The following is a 19,804-nucleotide window of genomic DNA, read 5'->3' as shown; positions in this document are numbered from 1 at the left end:
CCAGAGTACTTTGACCAATGCTATGGTCTTATTCCGAAGGACTTTATCCTTTCTATCCAGGATCTACATTGGCTATTCTTCGTAAGACATATCTGGCTGCAGTTCAAGGCTCTCATAACTGAGTATATGAGAGGGGTCTGAAACGTATTTTCTCAACATAGAGACATGGAATACGTTGTGAACTGCAGATAAAGCTGGAGGCAATGCTAACCGGTATGCCACTTGACCTATCTTCTTGAGAATCTCGAAAGGTCCTGTAAATCTAGGGCATAACTTGCCTCTTTTCCCGAAACGTTTGATCCCCTTCATTGGAGACACTCGTAAAAACACATGGTCCCCTACTTGGAACTCAACATTTCTGCGTTTCGGATCTGCGTAACTTTTCTGTCTACTCTGCGAGGCAAGCATTCTAGCTTTTATTTTCTCTATTACCTCATTGGTCCGCTGCACTGACTCCGGACCTAAGTACTTCCTCTCCCCTGTCTCATCCCAGTGGATGAGAGATCTACACTTCCTATCGTATAACAGTTCATAGGGAGCCATCCCTATCGTACTCTGATAACTGTTGTTGTAAGAAAATTCTATCAACGGTAGATATTTATTCCAAGAGCCTTCGAAATCCATAACACAGGCTTGTAACATGTCCTCCAATATCTGAATTATCCTTTCGGACTGACCATCTGTCTGAGGATGGAATGTTGTACTGAATTTCAGTTTTGTACCCATTGCTCGTTGCAAACTCTGCCAAAACTTGGAGGTGAACTTCGGATCTCTATCCACCCAAATTTCTGGATCCAGGTTCATAAAACATTATGAAACATCCTTAACTATATGCTTTACTCACCAAGGGATACTGAAATCCTTACTGTCCATTAAGTACATCTGAACAAACAGAAGACATATCTCTCAAATTTTAAAATTTAGAATTGAGATAATGCAGTGTAGAATTTTCTTCAGTAAAATAACTTTCTGGTAATTTCGAATTTACAAAGTTATGTATATCTTCTCTAATGGAGCTTGAATTATTATAGATGGGTTTTTACACTCTTCTACAATAATTCCTCCACCCCCAGAGTAACCACCATCTCAAATTCTTAATGAGTTGGTGTGGATGTTAGGATTACTATAGGTCACTTTCATAAATCTTTCTTGAAGGTCCCCTAATGTTTCTCATTTGATTACATCTCAGATGGCTCCCACTCAATATCAGATTTCTGGTTAAAATAAAACTTTTAACCTTTTATTATTGTTTTGAGGGATATCTCGTTGTAACTTATTGTCTTAGTCTGAAATCGTAAGTTTCTTTAAGACTAGGTCATCAACATAGCAGTCTAGTATTTGAAGTGTAAAATACTTGCTAGAGATTAGGCAATCAAATTAAGATACCATAAAATTGTTATGAGGATTAGAAATCTTGACTCAAGTCATTCGAATAGACTATGCAAGAATTTTTCTATCTTACTCTCATAATTCTGATAAGTTATTTCTATCCATGTGAATGGTTATATTTATTTTATCAGTGGTGTTCTTAAGTTCCTATCATAAGTGTCAACCAAATGAAGATGGGTAAAGAATTTTAATATTCTCCCACTCAATTAAGGTAATGTGATACATTATCAAAGAACTTTATTGGTATCATTATTTATTACAACAGTAAATCTAAACTGGAACATATAATCAAGATCAAGGATTTATTCTGATAATAGCTAATTTATTATATTACTTCCATGTTTAAAATTATGTGTCACAAAGAGTACTGTGGAATAAAGTCCACCCCTAAGTATATAGAGATTATGATCCACCCCTAAAGGTTGTAAAGATCATGATTCTCTAAGTGTAATAGAGATTATGTGGAGTTGAATATAATCGAGAGTTCATTAGATATAAAAGATCGTTGAACTGCATATAATTCTTAACTTTTTCTCCACCCCTATCAGATCATAAGATCTTTTTATTAAACAAATTCTTAATAATTGTTGTAGAATTAACAATTATTCATAAACATAGAAATAATTTCTAGTGTTTATGTAGTAATAACTCTGTAAGGAGTTTAAATAACTATAGAATTTGTATCAATTATAAAAAAACATACACATACAAATATAATATAATAATAATTGGTAATTGATTTATAAGATAAAGTAATGAAGCTCAACTCATAGATTGCAATTTATTTGTAAAAAAAAAACTTTATTATAAATTAAAAAAAAATTGGTTGCAATATTATGAGAGCAGGGAATAAAATCCCAAACTTGAAATCCAAATTGTTTTAAAAATTAAACAATTAATTCAAAAAATAAATGAGCTTCTTCTTTATCATTGACGACCTCCATTCATAATCCAGCTTTCAGATCCCACTCACTAAGACAGCATCCGAGTTTAAGAAGCTTGAGCTATAAGAAGAAAAATAAACAAGGTTAGTAGTCCAGAATTAATAATCCAAATGGATAATAATTCACTAAAACACATCAGTTTATAAAGAAATACCTTGTTTCTTTGCGAGAAGCTTAGGACATTGGGGTTTCCAATGCCCTTTCTCATTGCAGTAGAAACATTTTCCTTTTGGTGTATCACTAGAAGCTGCAGCCTTTGTTCTTAGCTGCTTTCGCAGCTTGAGCTCGCTTCTTGGCATTTTTCCACTTCTTCTTATTATTGGATTTGGAAGTAGAAGCAACGTGTGCCTCAGGATTATTCGTCCTATTACCATTTCCAGAATTCTGAGGTTTACTCCCTCTTTTCTTGGGACCTCCTATCAAATTTTCATATGTTTGAAGGTCATTGACTAACGTATGAAAGTCTTGTTCCTTCTTGTTCATGACATAATTTGATGTATAGGGCAGAATATCTGGAGTCAGACTATTCAAGATGAGACTCACTTGAGTAGTCTTATCCATTTCAACACCATGATTCTGGGCTTCCTGGAAATAACCTACCATTTGGATAAGGTGATCACGCACGTTCTGATGGGGTTCAATCCGTGCATTGATGAATTTCTTAGTCGCGTCAAAGCGAGACTGGATAGATGCCATACCGAATAGCTCAGTTAACTGCGTCATGATTTCTGCAGCCGTGACAGCGTTTGCAAACCTTGTTTTCAAGGTGTCAACCATGCTGGAAAGCATGAAGTATCGAGCTTTGTTGTTAGCATTCTGCCAACGCTCGAACTTCTCTTTAACAGCTTTAGTTGCATTATCACCTGGCTGTTCAGGAGACGGCTCAGTCAACACAAACAGGGCAATTTCACCTATGAGAGCAATATTAATGTTCTCTCTCCATTTTGGGAAGTTAGATCCATTTAGCTTATTTTTAGTTAATAGTGACAACATGGGATTCGACATGGCAATTCAGGATACTACGAAATAATTAATAGAAATCAATTATGGTTTAACACAAAATCTTATTCAGAAATTATTAGCACATAGCAAGTAGGAATTACTAGAGAAAATACTAAAAAAATACAATCCTAAATAATTTATAAGGTTTTCAACAAACTGATATCAGTGTCCCGTTTAGGCGAGAGTCGAAGCTATCATCCATTGAATAGAGTTGTCAACTCATCTAAAATGACAAACATTCTAGCAACCTTTTATTCGATCGAAAAGAGAATCTGACATTGTCCCGTTTAGGCGAGAGTCAAGGTCATTCCTATTTCATGAGCTTCCACCATTGTTTCATACGTTTGTAAGTCTTATACAGTCGCCACCATTAGGGTGATCAATACTAATATAAAAAAGACTTACAAATATACTTATCTTTCGAGATTAAACGATGCTAACTTGCTAATGAACGTTCCTCCATTAGGGAGGATTACTCACTAAAACAATAGCTATGTAAAACCAACAATGGAGATCGAATATCTTAATAATAATAAAGCTCATTATTTAAAAAAAAAAATGTATTTTCTTCTATTATCTATTTATTTTAAATATATATTTCTTAAATTTTAAATTTAGAATAAAACTCTAAATAAAATTTAATTTAATATTTATAAAATTAAACTTAGATGGTTAAGAAAATAAAATGAATTATTTCCATCTTAGTATTAATTTTCCAATAAATATTAAGAAAATTACTTAATTTAAGTTGTATTAATTTAAATTAATTTGCAACTCAATTAAAATTTTCTATAAATATATACATTGTATTTCCAAAAATTAAAGTATAAAAATATACAATTTTCGAAATACATTAAAATAAATTAATCTTTACTAGAAAAAATACTTCAAGCAAGAATCCTATCTATCTAGATTTTCTTTAACTAATTAATTCAATTTCTAATAATAATATATTTTAGTTCCTTTAAATTAATCATTAAATGAAAAAATCATTGATTTAAGTTGATTCAAAATTAATTAAAATAATTAATTTACAACTTTAATCTATTTTTCAAGATAAATACAAAATCATCTTGCATAATCAAATGCAATTTTGAAAAATGATTAATAAAATAAATAAAATATATTTTGAAAATTATTCAAATTTAAGTTGTTATAAAATTACCCAACTTAAAATAATTTTCTATTTAATTAAATGTCATGAAAATTAAAATATTTAAGTATCATGATGAAAATCAATTTAGATATTTAATTTTCAATTTAATTAAATGTATTAAATTCAAGAAATAAATAATTAAGTATAGAGAAGACTTAATTATTAATTTCCAGTTTAATACTAGGAAAAATATCATTTACTTGAATTGTACCAAAATTAATTATTAAACAATTAATTTCACAATCAATGATATTTTCCTATTTTAAAATTAGAAACAATAATTAGTATATAAATAACTATCTAGAAAATATTTTAATTTAACTAAGTATCTTTTCAAGATTTGGTAAATATCTGATTTAAGTTGTTATAGAAAGAATCTAAAATGAGCAACTTAAAATTTACCAAATAAAATTTAATTAAATATCAAAATTAGGTGGTAACTACCTAATTTAAGGATATTCCATTTTAAGTTTAAAATCAACTTAAAAAAATATCTTTTAAGAATCTTCAATAAGTAATCCCTAGAATTCCTCAACTTAATATTAAATTGAAAAGATATTCAAATTTAAGTTAATAAGGAAAATTAGTAATAACTTATTTATAACTTAAATAGGAATATTTAATGAAATAATAAAAGTAAGTTTCAAAAAGAATCTAGTTAGTTAAAATTCTTTATTTAATTAAGTATAAGAAAAATACAAATAGTTTATCTAGAAATAATATTCATCAAACTATGTTTTTCTTAAATTAATTTCAAGGAAGAATGAAATTAATTATGTTGCTAATCAATTTTATTAGGTCAAACTAATTTAATTAACCTAGCACAGTTATCCAAATCAGGTAAATGGGCCTTCACAATTGGGATTGTTCATGTGAGGGGGGGCTGGGTTCAGTATGTTTCATTAACATCCTAATATGAATTTCTAAAACAATGAAATAAACACATAAGGGTTTAAGAAAACTTTACATTGGGTGCAGCGGAATATAATGACTCCTTCCATTCAGATCTCTAGCCCTTGATTCTTTTCTGTAGCAGAGCATTATCAAGATCTGAACCTAGATCTCTTTCTCTCCTTCTTGAGCCCAATTCTCCTTCTTATTGATTGGATTCTTCACAGTCTTACACACTATGATTTAGATACCACTTGATGTGTGTGGGCACTCGCTCTATCACTCAAGGTATGAAAATTTGAAGAAGAAAAGAGAGGGAGAAGGTGGCGGCTAGGGTATAGGAAGAAGGCTTAGAATTTTTCTGAAGGAATGAGATGCATCATCAATCTTTTTCCTAAAGCCATCACTACCTATTTATAGGTAACCACCTAGGTTTAGGTTAGATTTATTTGGCTTTAAAATAATAAAAAAAATAAATGGTAAATTGCATTAGTGTGGCCGGCCCTAGGATTGGATAATGGGCCCACTTTGCAATTTTACCATTTTATCATTTTTCCATCCCATTTTCTCAAAAACGCCAATTTTCTAATTTAATCATTTAAATCCCAATTCTAATTATTTAATAACTAAAAAATAATTATTAAATAATATTGTCATATAAAGTCTCTTAATTAATAAATAAAACCTAGAATCTCTTTTCTTCACAATTTTGCCATTACTTAGTGAAAATTCATAAACTAGACACAGTCTAATTTTAGAATTATAATTGATTATTTAAAATTAATTAACTGAGTCTTACAAGCACTATGGTCTCAACTAGTATGGGGACCATGGGCCTATATAACCGAGCTTCCAATAAGCAGATCAAGAATTTACCAAGTAAATTCACTGACTTATTAATTCCTTGTTTCATCCACGCATAAAACTTGGAATTGCACTCTCACTCATATAGAACGCTCTATATGTTCCACGATATAGATACGCTATAAATTATCCATTGTTATAATCCCAATAATCAATGATCTTCTATAGATGATCTACATTGCATAGGGACAAAATTACCGTTACACCCTTTCAATGTATTTTCTCCTTAAAACACTTGGCACCGATAAATAATATTTTAGGAAAATAATATAATCACTAAAATGAACGTTCTATCATTTATCTCTATTTAGCAAGCTCGAAGGAAATCATCGTTTTACTTCTAAATACCTATAGAAGCTATAGATTTCATATCTATGTTTAGCGTTTCCACTCAATTGCATTATCATGTTCCCAAAAAGTACGCATTACCCTGACCCAAAAGTAGGCTTAACTAACAAATCAAAGAAGATGTATAATACTCTTGAGATCGAACGTAACCATATTAGGATTAAGATCATTTGATCTAGGATCAACTAGGTGATATTGAATTGAATAGATAATACGGTAAATTTAACATATCGAATCAAAGTTCAATATCAGTCCCTTCCAATGTATACTCCATACATCCGATAATGGTAAACTTTGCCAATGCCCTGGAAATGACATAACACTTATCCAAGGTGTAAGCATACATATCGCTGACTATCATGCAAGTCTAAATCCAATGAACTGACAAATCAGGGAATGAAACTTTCGAACATATAAACATGATTATATTCCACTGTGCTGACAACACTATAATCATAAACAAATACATATGTTCTGGACTTAATAAAATTTATACATTAAATATAATCATGAAATAAATCATGTGAACTAGGCAACATAAAATGTTATTTCTAATCTTTATTAATTAGTAAATCTGATTATATTGAAATGGGTTTTATTTAGGGCACAAAACCCAACAAACTCCCACTTGCACTAATATAAAACAAAAAGTGCATTTCAAATAATCTCAACACCTTGATATACAAATCAAGTGTAGTATGTAGTGTACTCTCCGTAATAGGATCTGACAAGTTACAGCCTTTCCTCCACCATTACTTTTCCTTAATCACAAAAATTCTTGATATTGTGAAATTCCTCTCTATATGTCTACTCTCTTGGGATACTGGATTCTATACTTTTTGGCAACTACTTTTGTTTTAGTCAGGAAGTAACACTAGTAGTTAATAAATGTTGGAACAATGCCAAAAATGTATAGAACTTTCCTTAGACTGAATAAGTATCTTTCCTGCAACTTTAACATTCAGTCTCTCTCTGGTATACTTAGAGACTTCAGATAGGTTTTTACACTTCTCCAAAATCACTAGTCCACCCCCAGAGTAATCAGCATCTCATTAGCAGACTTTCTAGCACTAAGTCAAGTCTAGAAATCTGATTTGGTGTAGTCTAAGGGTATTAAATACACCATCATCGACTAACATATAGTTCCTCTTCTTGATCTTAAGATTAACTTGATTGTCTTCCAATGTTCCTTTCCTGGATTAATCTGATACCTACTCATTACTCCCACTCAACAGCCGGTGTTCGGTCTAAGGCATACTAAAGCATATCTGAGACCTCTCACTGTTGATTCAAGGAATTCTTTCATGGCTTTATCTTTTCTGGAATAGTTGAGACTTTTCCTTAGATAAATAAAATCTATGTCTAGAAGTCGAGAAGCTTCTATAGATTGCCATAAGAAAAATGCTCCAGCATCTTACTAAAGTAAGTTGCTTGCATTGGAGTAAGTAATTTACCAGGTATACCACAAGCCATAGGTTTAGATAAACTCAAACCTATAATACCAGGAACAGGAAGTTTTGTTAAGTCCATTGAATAGACTTATTAACGAAATTTCCTTTCATGTCCTTGTAATAGAAAACTTTTGGTTGTTCCATATGAATGGTTTTAACCATAGTTCTCTTGGCTTTTCTTCTTAGTTTCTTATTCTGACAATCCATTACTTGTTTAAACTCACAATGGATTTTTATCACTGGTGTCTTCCAAGTCATAACAGAGTGAGTTCCTTGAAACCCTCCCACTACGACAAAGTACCGTGAATTTTGTCTAAGAACACTAAATGGTATTGTCCTCTTCGGTTGTGTTAAAACAACAGAGGCAGTGGGATCATCTTATTTCGAATAAGATGATTAAACACTTTTGGAATCAAGAAAAAATCTCTTTTATTTGCTACTTTGTTTTCAGACTTAGTCATTTTCTTAGAAAAGTAGTATTTGTTAAACAAACACTTTCTTATCTAATGACCATGGAATGGTCCACCCCTAATCACTTAGAATAGCTAACAAACATGCAAACCTTGGTTAACAGTTCTATCTTTTCTTAAGATTTCGATTAGGTCATCCATGAATCTAGTATTGGTTTACACTAAGTGCACAACCATTCCATCATTCTGAAATTTTCATTTCACTAGGATATTTCCTTAGAAGGACTTAAGCAACGATTAGTAACTAATCATCATTATGCAAATCGAATTTCTGGGGTGGTAAGTTTGGATATAATTCAAAAAATCAACTTAATGATCTTTGAACTGTATATGTACCAAATATTTCTCCACCCCTATCAGTTCGCAGGATCTTTAACCATTTACCTTAATGGTTTTTCACCATTGCTAGAAATTCATGAAATTTATCAAACATTTCAAATTTCTTGTGCATAAGGTAAAATCTAGAGTGGTCGTCTTAAGAATATAACAAAAACTCATATCCACCCCTGAATGTACATCCATCTGCGAATGAGATGATTATACTTTCAGTGGATATAGGCAATTAACTCTTTGCAGAGAATGATCTTGTCAAAACTACTATGAACAAGATACAAATGCCATAGATTTATAAAATATGGTTGTGGTCTTTTGATGATTTAGGTTTAGTTACAATAAAGAGTTCTTAGAATAGTGCAAGTGGATCCTGGTCACAGAATACTAAACTCATATTCCATACTTTAATATAAAGTGTGAACCATTGATAGAAAATGGTTATTAAACACTTGTGAAAGTGTAGTTATATTGTATTCTGGAAATAGAAATAAAAATTTCTGTTTGGAATCTAAAATTTAAAGTCAAAAACTCAAATTTATACCGAATATACATGAGTAATTCTTCTTTCTTAGACAACCACTGCTAATCTAACTCTAAGTCTGATTTGCTAAAAGTAAGCATATATAATTAGGAGATTTTAAGATTGAGGATTTATATTATTTCGGGATAGAATGTCGGGAATATAATCATGTGCGCCATTCAATTTCTTAAGAGAAAATAGAATGACATTATATGATTTATAAACCATTCATCCAATGATATATTATTTAAGCTAATTTGAAATGAATAAGCTAAGAGGAATAAAGGATAATTTCGAATTTAAAATAAGAATCCAACGATGCTCCGATTAGCGAGAGTCAAAGTAATCTTATTTATACCATTTTCTTGTTTCATATTGTAAATACTAGTCTAAGGTGTCATCAATTGATGAACAGCTATATGTTGCATTTACAATATTTATCATTCGAGATCTAACACTATTATGTTTGTCTAATGGATGACAATCCATTAGGGATTTGTCCCATTAAAACAACAAGCCAAGTTAGACCAACAATGAAGATTCGAAATTTAAACTACATTAATAACAGAAAATAACATGGTTCAATATAAATTCACACACAATTTAGAAACTATTAAACATATAGCAAGTAGGAATGACAAGCGAAAATACTAAAACATACAATCCTAAATAATTTCCAAGGTCTTCAACAAACTGATATGAGTTTCCCGTTTAGGCGAGAGTCAAAGATACCATCCATTGAATAGAGTTGTCAGCTCATCTAAAATGATATACATTCTAGCAACCTTTTATTCGATCAAGATCAGAGTATAGCGTTGTCCCGTTTAGGCTAGAGTCAAGGAGATTCTATCTTATGAGCTTCCACCATTGTTTCATACTTTTGTAAGCCCTATTAAAGTCGCCAACATTAGTGTGATCCATACTAAAATAAACACTTACAAATAGTACTTATCTTTTGAGATTCTACGGCGTTAAATTGCTAATGAACGTTCCTCCATTAGGGAGGATTACTCCCTAAAACAATAACTATGTAGAACCAACAATGGAGATCGAATGTCCTAATGATAATAAAGCTCATTATTTAAAATGGATTTTCTTCTAATATTTATTTTAATCAATTTATTTTATATATATTTATTTAATGAAAATTTCCAATTTAGAATAAAATTCTAAATGTGAATTTTAATTTAATATTTACAAAATTATACTTAGATGGATATGAAAAATAAAATGAATTATATTCCATCTTAGTAATAATTTCTAATAAATATTTAAAAAATTATTCAATTTAAGTTGTATCAAAATTAATTTAAATTAATTTACAACTGAAATTTAATTTTCTATAAATATATATTGCATTTCGAAAAATTAAAGTATATAAGAATACAATTTTCAAAATTGCTCTTAAAATGAAATAAAAATAAATCCTCAAAAATTATTCTAATTTTATGTTGGTCCAAAATTAATTAATAAAATTAATTTTCAACAAGAAAATATAATTTTTCTATTTAATTAAATATTAAGAAAATTTCAAATATTTAAGTATCATGATGAAAATCAACTTAAATATTAATTTTCTATTTAATTAAATACACTAGAACAATACTTCAAGAAAAATAGATAATATCTTCTAGACTTTCATTGACTAATTAATTCATTTTCTAATAATATATTTTAATTAATCATTAAATGAAAAGATCATTGATTTAAGTTGGTCCAAAATTAAAATAAATAATTTTCAACTTTAATCTATTTTTCAAAAATTCAAAATTTCTGCATTTAAATAAAAAATGCAATTTTGAATTTTTATATAAAAAAAATGATTAATAAAATAAAATATATATTTTGAAAATTATTCAAATTTAAGCTGCTTGAAATTAAAATTTCCAACTTAAAATAATTTTCTATTTAATTAAATATCATGAAAATAATTATATTTAAGTATCAAGAATGAAATCAACTTAAATATTTAATTTTCAATTTAATTAAATGTATTAAATATAAGAATTAAATAATCAAGTATAAAAGAAACTTAATTATTAATTCTAATTTAATACTAGGAAAAATATTTTATAATTTAAGTTGGTCCAAAATTAATTAAAATAAATAATTAATTTACAACTTAAAATATTTTTCTCATTAAATATTAGAAAATATAACTAGTACTAAAGATTACTATCTAGAATATATATCAATTAACTAAGTGTTTTTCTAAAATTAACTTTAAAATATTAAATGAAAAATAAATTCATATATTTTAAAGCTAATTATGTTGCTAATTCAATTTTAATTAGGTTAGACTAATATAATTAACCTAATACAATTATTTAAATAAGGCAAATGGGCCTTCACAATTGGGGTAGTTCATATGAGGGAGGGTTGGATTCAGTATGTTGTACTCATTGCTATTGGCAACTCTCACACAAGGCCCAAAGGAGAGGAATTTAACCTTTAAATAAACAATTGTTATTCATTGAATAAGCCCAATTCTAATTAGGCCTGAATAAATTTACTTATGTCAAAATTTATTTTAGCAACCTAGTCCATTTACTTAGTAAAACTTAAATGGGCTTCCTATATGCATCTAAGCCCAATAGCAAACATATAGGCTCACACAGGTCAAATGATTTGGATCGGCCCTATCATGTTACTAGGTTTACACAGATGAAAGAAGTACAAAATTTACCTGTTACAAATTATGTATAGGATCTATTGACAATTGGACTATGATTAAAATCAGATCATTGGATCTGTCAACAAGTTAATCATAGCAATTTAGATCAAATAAATAATAGATTTGTTAAAAAAAAAAAATTGAATAAACAATATAAATAAACAAACAATGTCTATGTAACAGATGTGAAATAAGATATTAATATAATTAAATTATTATTTTAAACTAACCAACTAAATTTTGAAAATTTAGGGTTCTTAAAAACAACCTTAAAAATATTTAGCATTTAAAATTCAAAAATGAAAACTAATTTAAAATATCTAGGTTTATTTGAATTATTTTTATCAATTTAAATTAAATATCAAATAAGATAAATGATTTGAAAAATATCTTTAATATCATCTTCTAATCTTATAATTTAATAAAATTAAAATAATAAAATAAAACAATTTTAAAATAGATGTGGTTGCATAATTATTATTTTAAGAATAAAATAATAAATAAATAATAATTATCCTAATTATATGTCAAAATATCTTAAATTAAGCATTTGATTAAAGACTCTGAAGTTCTTTATTGTGAGTATTAAAGTCAAAATTTCATTAAAGTTTATCAATATTATTAGTTGAAAACGTTTATCTAAATCGTTAACGAGTTCAGACCATTATCAAGAGTATATTAAATTTTATATTTATTTTTTCTAAATTTTTAAAACTTTAATAAATATATAAATACTCTTATTATTTTTGTTTAAAAAAAATAGTATTATTGTTTTCTTTCATTCAAACTAGGAAACAACCCGCGCTTCGCGTGCAGTTATATTTTATTTATTGATATTTAAGATATAAAAATATATCAAATATTTTAAAAATTTAAAATTTCTGATATAATATTTTTAATAATATGAGTAATTATTTTACTAAACTTTTTATAGAAGAAAAAAAATTCAAGCATTTTTTGAATGAAAATCTTGTGACTTTGTTTTTTTTTTTTTTTTTTTTTTTTTGAAATGACATATTAAATTTATAATCGCTCTTCTTTTAAAAAAATATAATCGCACTATTTATATTTAAAATCATGTATCGAAAGTATCACGTAACTTCATTTTTTTAAGCAAAAAAAGAACTTCATTTTTTTTAAAATGAGATATATTTTAAATAAATTTATACTAATATTTTATTTATTGATAATTAAGTTATAAAATATACAAAATTTAAAATAGTTGAGGATCCAACTAGTTTTGGAATAAGGATCCAACTGGTTTTTGTTGGAAAATTTTTACCAGGATCTAGATTTACTAACAAGTATGTTTCATTAACATCCTAATATGAATTTCTAAAACAATGAAATAAACACATAAGGGTTTAAGAAAACCTTACATTGGGTGCAGCGGAATCTAATGACTCCTTCCGTTCAGATCTCTAGCCCTTGATTCCTTTTTGTAGCAGAGCATTATCAAGATCTGAACCTGGATCTCTTTCTCTCCTTCTTGAGCCCGATTCTCCTTCTTGTTGATTGGATTCTTCACAGTCTTACACACTATGATTGAGATACCACTTGATGTGTGTGGGCAGTCGCTCTATCACTCAAGGTATGAAAATTTGAAGAAGAAAAGAGAGGGAGAAGGTGGCGGCTAGGGTATAGGAAGAAGGCTTAGAATTTTTCTGAAGGAATGAGATGCACCATCAATCTTTTTCCTCAAGCCATCACTACCTATTTATAGGTAACCACCTAGGTTTAGGTTAGATTTATTTGGCTTTAAAATAATAAAAAAAAATGGTAAATTGCATTAGTGTGGCCGGCCCTAGGATTGGATAATGGGCCCACTTTGTAATTTTGCCATTTTGTCATTTTTCTATCCCATTTTCTCAAAAACGCCAATTTTCTAATTTAACCATTTGAATGCCAATTCTAATTATTTAATAAGTAAAAAATAATAATTAAATAATATTGTCATATAAAGTCTCTTAATTAATAAATAAAACCTAGAATCTCTTTTCTTCACAATTTTGCCCTTGCTTAGTGAAAATTCATAAACTAGACATAGTCTAATTTTAGAATTATAATTGATTAATTAAAATTAATTAACTGAGTCTTACAAGCAGTATGGTCTCAACTAGTATGGGGACCATGGGCCTATATAACCGAGCTTCCAATAAGCAGATCAAGAATTTACCAAGTAAATTCACTAACTTATTAATTCCTTGTTGCATCCACGCATAGAACTTGGAATTGCACTCTCAAACATATAGAACGCTCTATATGTTCCACGATATAGATACGCTATAATTTATCCATTGTTATAATCCCAATAATCAATGATCCTCTATTGATGATCTACATTGCATAGGGACAAAATTACCGTTACACCCTTTCAATGTATTTTATCCTTAAAACACTTGCCACCTATAAATGATATTTTAGTGAAATAATATAATCACTAAAATGAACGTTCTATCATTTATCTCTATTTAGCAAGCTCGAAGGAAATCATCGTTTTACTTCTAAATACCTATAGAAGCTATAGATTCCATATCTATGTTTAGCGCTCCCACTCAATTGCATTATCATGTTCCCAAAATGTACGTATTACCCTGACCCAAAAGTAGGCTTAACTAACAAATCAAAGAACATGTATAATACTCTTGAGATCGAACCTAACCATATCAGGATTAAGATCATTTGATCTAGGATCAACTAGGTGATATTGAATTGAATAGATAATACGGTAAATTTAACATATCTAATCAAAGTTCAATATCGGTCCCTTACAATGTATACTCCATACATCCGATACTGGTAAACTTTGCCAATGCCCTGGAAAGGACATAACACTTATCCAAGGTGTAAGCATACCTATCGCTGACTATCATGCAAGTCTAAATCCAATGAACTGACAAATCAGGGAATGAAACTTTCGAACATATAAACATGATTATATTCCACTGTGCTGACAACACTATAATCATAAACAAATACATATGTTCTGGACTTAATAAAATTTATACATTAAATATAATCATGAAATAAATCATGTGAACCACGCAACATAAAATGTTATTTCTAATCTTTATTAATTAGTAAATCTGATTATATTGAAATGGGTTTTATTTAGGGCACAAAACCCAACAGATTTTTCACTGTCAAAAGTTCCTATAATCACTTACAGTCGGTCAATGGTTGTTGGAACTCCTCCATGGAGGATGATGTTTGGAAGATGTTGTGGAAGATTAAAGCCCCTCCTAAGGTTTTACATTTTGCTTGGAAAGCCCTTTCAGGTTGTTCGTCTACACGTACTCTGTAACACCCTAACTAGCCTAGGCGTGTTACTTGATTTTTAAACGTACTGTGCAGCTCGTTGCTAATCAACGAGGTTTATGGAAAATCGTGATTAATTAAAAAATTTCATTTTAATTAAAACTTATATAATATATACAAAATATTCGGGATCCCGATTACAAAATACTTTACAAAAGTTTACTAATTCTTTACAAAATATTTGTCGTCCAGCGACTAATTACAAGAGTGCTGTTGTCCCGAGGATCGTACGCTCCAGGCCTAATCGCCTCAACATGTACAATCTTCATCGGCTCGTCCTCACGGTTCCTCAGCTTTGGCCTTGCCCTTACCTACACATAAACATAGCACTGTGAGTCGACAGACTTAGTAAGAAAAGCATAATTCATAAAACATACATAATGTTGGAAATTATTTTACAAGGATCTTAGATCTACTCACAAGTATGTTGATTAACACCCAAAATATGAACTTTCTAAAACAATGAAATAAACACATATAAAGTTTAAGAAACCTTACATTGGGTGCAGCGGAATTAAATGACTCCTTCCGTTCAGATATCTAGCCCTTGATTCCTTTCTGTAGCAGAGCATTATCAATATCTGAACCTGGATCTCTTTCTCTGATTCTTTAGTGCTGAAACTCCTTCTTGCTGAAAGTCTTTCTTCACGATCTTCCTCACTATGATTGAGGTATCACTTGCTGTGTGTGGGCACTCACTCATTCACTCAAGGAATTCGAAATATTGAAGAAGAAAAGAAGAGGGAAGTGGCGGCTAAAGATAGGGAGAGAGAGAGGCTCAATTTTTTCTGAATCAGAAGTGTAATTTTCCTGAAGCCTTCACTATCTATTTATAGCATTCCACTAGGGTTAGGTTTGAATTATTTGGCATTAAAATAATGAAAATATCAGTTTAAATTCCCTACAAAAGTGGCCGGCCATACAAAGTTGATTTGGGCCTCACTTTTTGCAATTTTGCAGTTTTATCTTTTCTGCATTTGATTTTCTCAAAAACGTCAATTTTCTAATTCAACCATTTAAATGCCAATTCTAACTATTTAATAACTATAAATAATATTATCATTTATCATATTTATTAATTGAACCATACAAAGTATCATAATTAACAAATATGCCCCTAAAACTCTTTCTTTACAATTTCGCCCTTACTTAGTGAAAAATTCACAAATAGACATAGTCTAATTTGAGAATTATAATTGATTAATCAAAACCAATTATATGAATCTTACAAGCAATATTATCTCAACTAGTGCGGGGACCATGGGTCTATATAACCGAGCTTCCAATAAGTAGATCAAGAATTTATTAACCTAAATTCACTGACTTATTAATTCTTCGTTGAATCCACGCATAGAACTTAGAATTGCACTCTCAGTATATAGAATGCTCTATATGTTCCACCATATAGACACATCATTAGTTATCCATTGTTATAATCCTAATTTGATCAATGATCCTCTATATGAATGATCTACAGTGTAAACGGATTAGATTACCGTTACACCCTACAATGTATTTAATCCTTAAAACACTTAACCCCGTATAAATGATATTTCAGCTTATGTGAAATGAGATCTCCGCCATTTATTTTCGTTTGGTCAAGCTCGAAGGAGATCATCCTGTACTTACTATTCGCCAGATAGAAGCTATAGATTCCATGTTTATGTTAGCGCTCCCACTCAATTGCACTACCGTGTTCCCAAAATGTACGTATCACCCTGACCTAAAAGTAGGCTTAACTAACAAATCAAAGAACACAAATAGCCTCTTGAGATTGAACCTAATCATAACAGGATTAAGATCATTTGATCTAGGATCAACTAGGCGATATTGACTTGAATAGATATTACGGTAAGTTTAATATATCTAAGTCAAAGTTCAATATCGGTCCCTTCCGATGCATACTCCATGCATCCAACCTGAGCTTTACTTTAACCAATGCTCTGGAAAGAACATAGCATTTCTCCAAATGCAAGTAAACTCTGTTGTAGATTATCATATCAGTAAAACCCTATGTCTGATAAATCTAGGAAACTTTATTCACATAGTCATGTTTACTTTCCAATGTGTTGATAAAAAGACAATAAACAGGATCAAGTATGTGAAAATGGTTTCAGATGAATTCATACATTATGTACATATAATCATGAAATAAATCATGTGAACCATGCAACATTAAATGTTATTTCTGATCTATATTAATAAGTAAATCTGATTATATTGAAATGAGTTTTATTTAGGGCATAAAACCCAACACATAAATCTCGGGTTATGATCAGACGCCCATACCCCTGACCATTCTAGCAACCTTTTATTCGATCAAAATAAGAATCCAACGTTGTCCCGGTAGGCGAGAGTCAAAGTTATTCTTATTTTATGAGCTTCCACCATTGTTTCATGTTTCATAAGTTTATCTCTAAGTAGTCACCGTAGGGGAGAGTCTAATAGAGACGAAAACTTACAAAACACTTATCAAATGAGATCTTACGGTGTTAAATGCGTTCAACGAATAACCATCCATAGGGGGACGAAGTCTAGCGTCTTGAGGTTATTTCGAAAACATTTAACTATTGTAAAACCAACAATGGAGATCGAATATCCTAATAATAATAAAGCTCATTATTTAAAGGGTGTTGTATTTTCTTTGATTCTCTTTATTTAATCTTTTATTTTAAATATATATTTATTTAATTAAAATTTTCAATTTAGAATGAAAAATTCTAAATATAAATTTTAATTTAATATTTATAAATTTTACTTAGATGGATATGAGAATAACATGAATTATTTCCATCTTAGTAATAATTTCCAATAAATATTTAGAAAAATATTCAATTTAAGTTGTTACAAAATTAATTTAAATTAATTTACAACTCAAATTTAATTTTTTATAAATATATATTGCATTTCGAAAAATTAAAGTATTTAAGGATACAATTTTTGAAAATGCATGTTAAAATAAAAAATAAATCCTGGAAAAATTATTCTAATTTAATGTTGGCCCAAAATTAATTAATAAAATTAATTTACAACAAAAAATATAATTTTCCTATTTAATTAAATATATAAGAAAAATTAAATATTTAAGTATGATGATGAAAATCAACTTAAATATTAATTTTCTATTTAATTAAATACACTAGAAAAATACTTCAAGCAAAAATATCACATATCTAGATTTTCCTTTGACTAATTAATTTAATTTCTAATAATATACTTTAATTCATTTATTTTAATTTAATAAATAAATGAAAAAATCATTGATTTAAGTTGGTCAAAAATTAAAATAAATAATTTACAACTTTAATCTATTTTTCAAATAAAATTCGAAATTCCAGCATTCAAGAAATGCGATTTCGAAATTTGATTAATAAAATAAAGAAAAAATATATTTTGAAAATTATTTAAATTTAGTTGAAAAATTAAATTTCAACTAAAAATAATTTTCTATTTAATTAAGTGTCATGAAAAAGAAATATTTAAGTATCATGATGAAAATCAACTTAGATATTTAATTTTCAAATTAATTAAATGTATTAAATTCAAGAAATAAATAATTAAGTGTAGAGAAGGCTTAATTATTAATCTCTAGTTTAATACTAGGAAAAATATACTTAAAATAAATTGTACCAAAATTAATTATTTAAATAATTAATTTCACAATGTATAATATTTTCCTATTTAATATTAGAAATAATAAGTAGTCTAGAAATAACTATCTAGAAAATATCTTATTTGACTAAGTATCTTTTCCACAAAATTTGAAAAAATATCTAATTTAGGTTGTATTAGAAAAAATCTAGAACCTAAATATTTTTCAAATTTAAATTTAATTAAATATCAAAAATTAAGTTGTAACCACTTAATTTGAAAATATTCCATTTTAAGTTAATATTCGAAAATATATTAACTTTAAAAATATCTAAAATATTCCATTTTAAGTTAATATTCGAAAAGATATTAACTTAAAAAATATCTAAAGAATCTTAATAACCAATGCCTAAAATTCCTCAACTTAATTTTGAAATTTTAAATCCAAAAGATATTCAGATTTAAGTTGGTTAGTTGTAGATAACTAAATGTCAACTTAAATAGTAATATTTAATGAAAAAATTTAAATTAAGCTTCAGAAAGAATCTAGATGGTTATAATTCTATATTTAATTAAATACAAGAAAATACATATAGTTTAGCTTAGAATAAAAAATTCTTTAAACTATAATTTTCTTAAATTAATTTCAAAATAAATGAAATTAATTATGTTGCTAATCAATTTTATTAGGTTAAACTAGTTTAATTAACCTAGTACAGTTATTCAAATCAGGCAAATGGGCCTTCACAATTGGGGTGGTTCATGTGAGGGGGTGTTGGGTTCAGTATGTCGTACCCACTACTATGGCTCCCAACTCTCACACAAGGCCCAAAAGAGAGGAATTTAACCTTAC

Source organism: Cannabis sativa, chromosome 5, assembly GCF_029168945.1.
Source record: "Cannabis sativa cultivar Pink pepper isolate KNU-18-1 chromosome 5, ASM2916894v1, whole genome shotgun sequence".
Classification (NCBI taxonomy): domain Eukaryota; kingdom Viridiplantae; phylum Streptophyta; class Magnoliopsida; order Rosales; family Cannabaceae; genus Cannabis; species Cannabis sativa.
The sequence above is the reverse complement of the archived record's forward strand: the minus strand, read 5'-3'. Positions refer to the sequence as shown.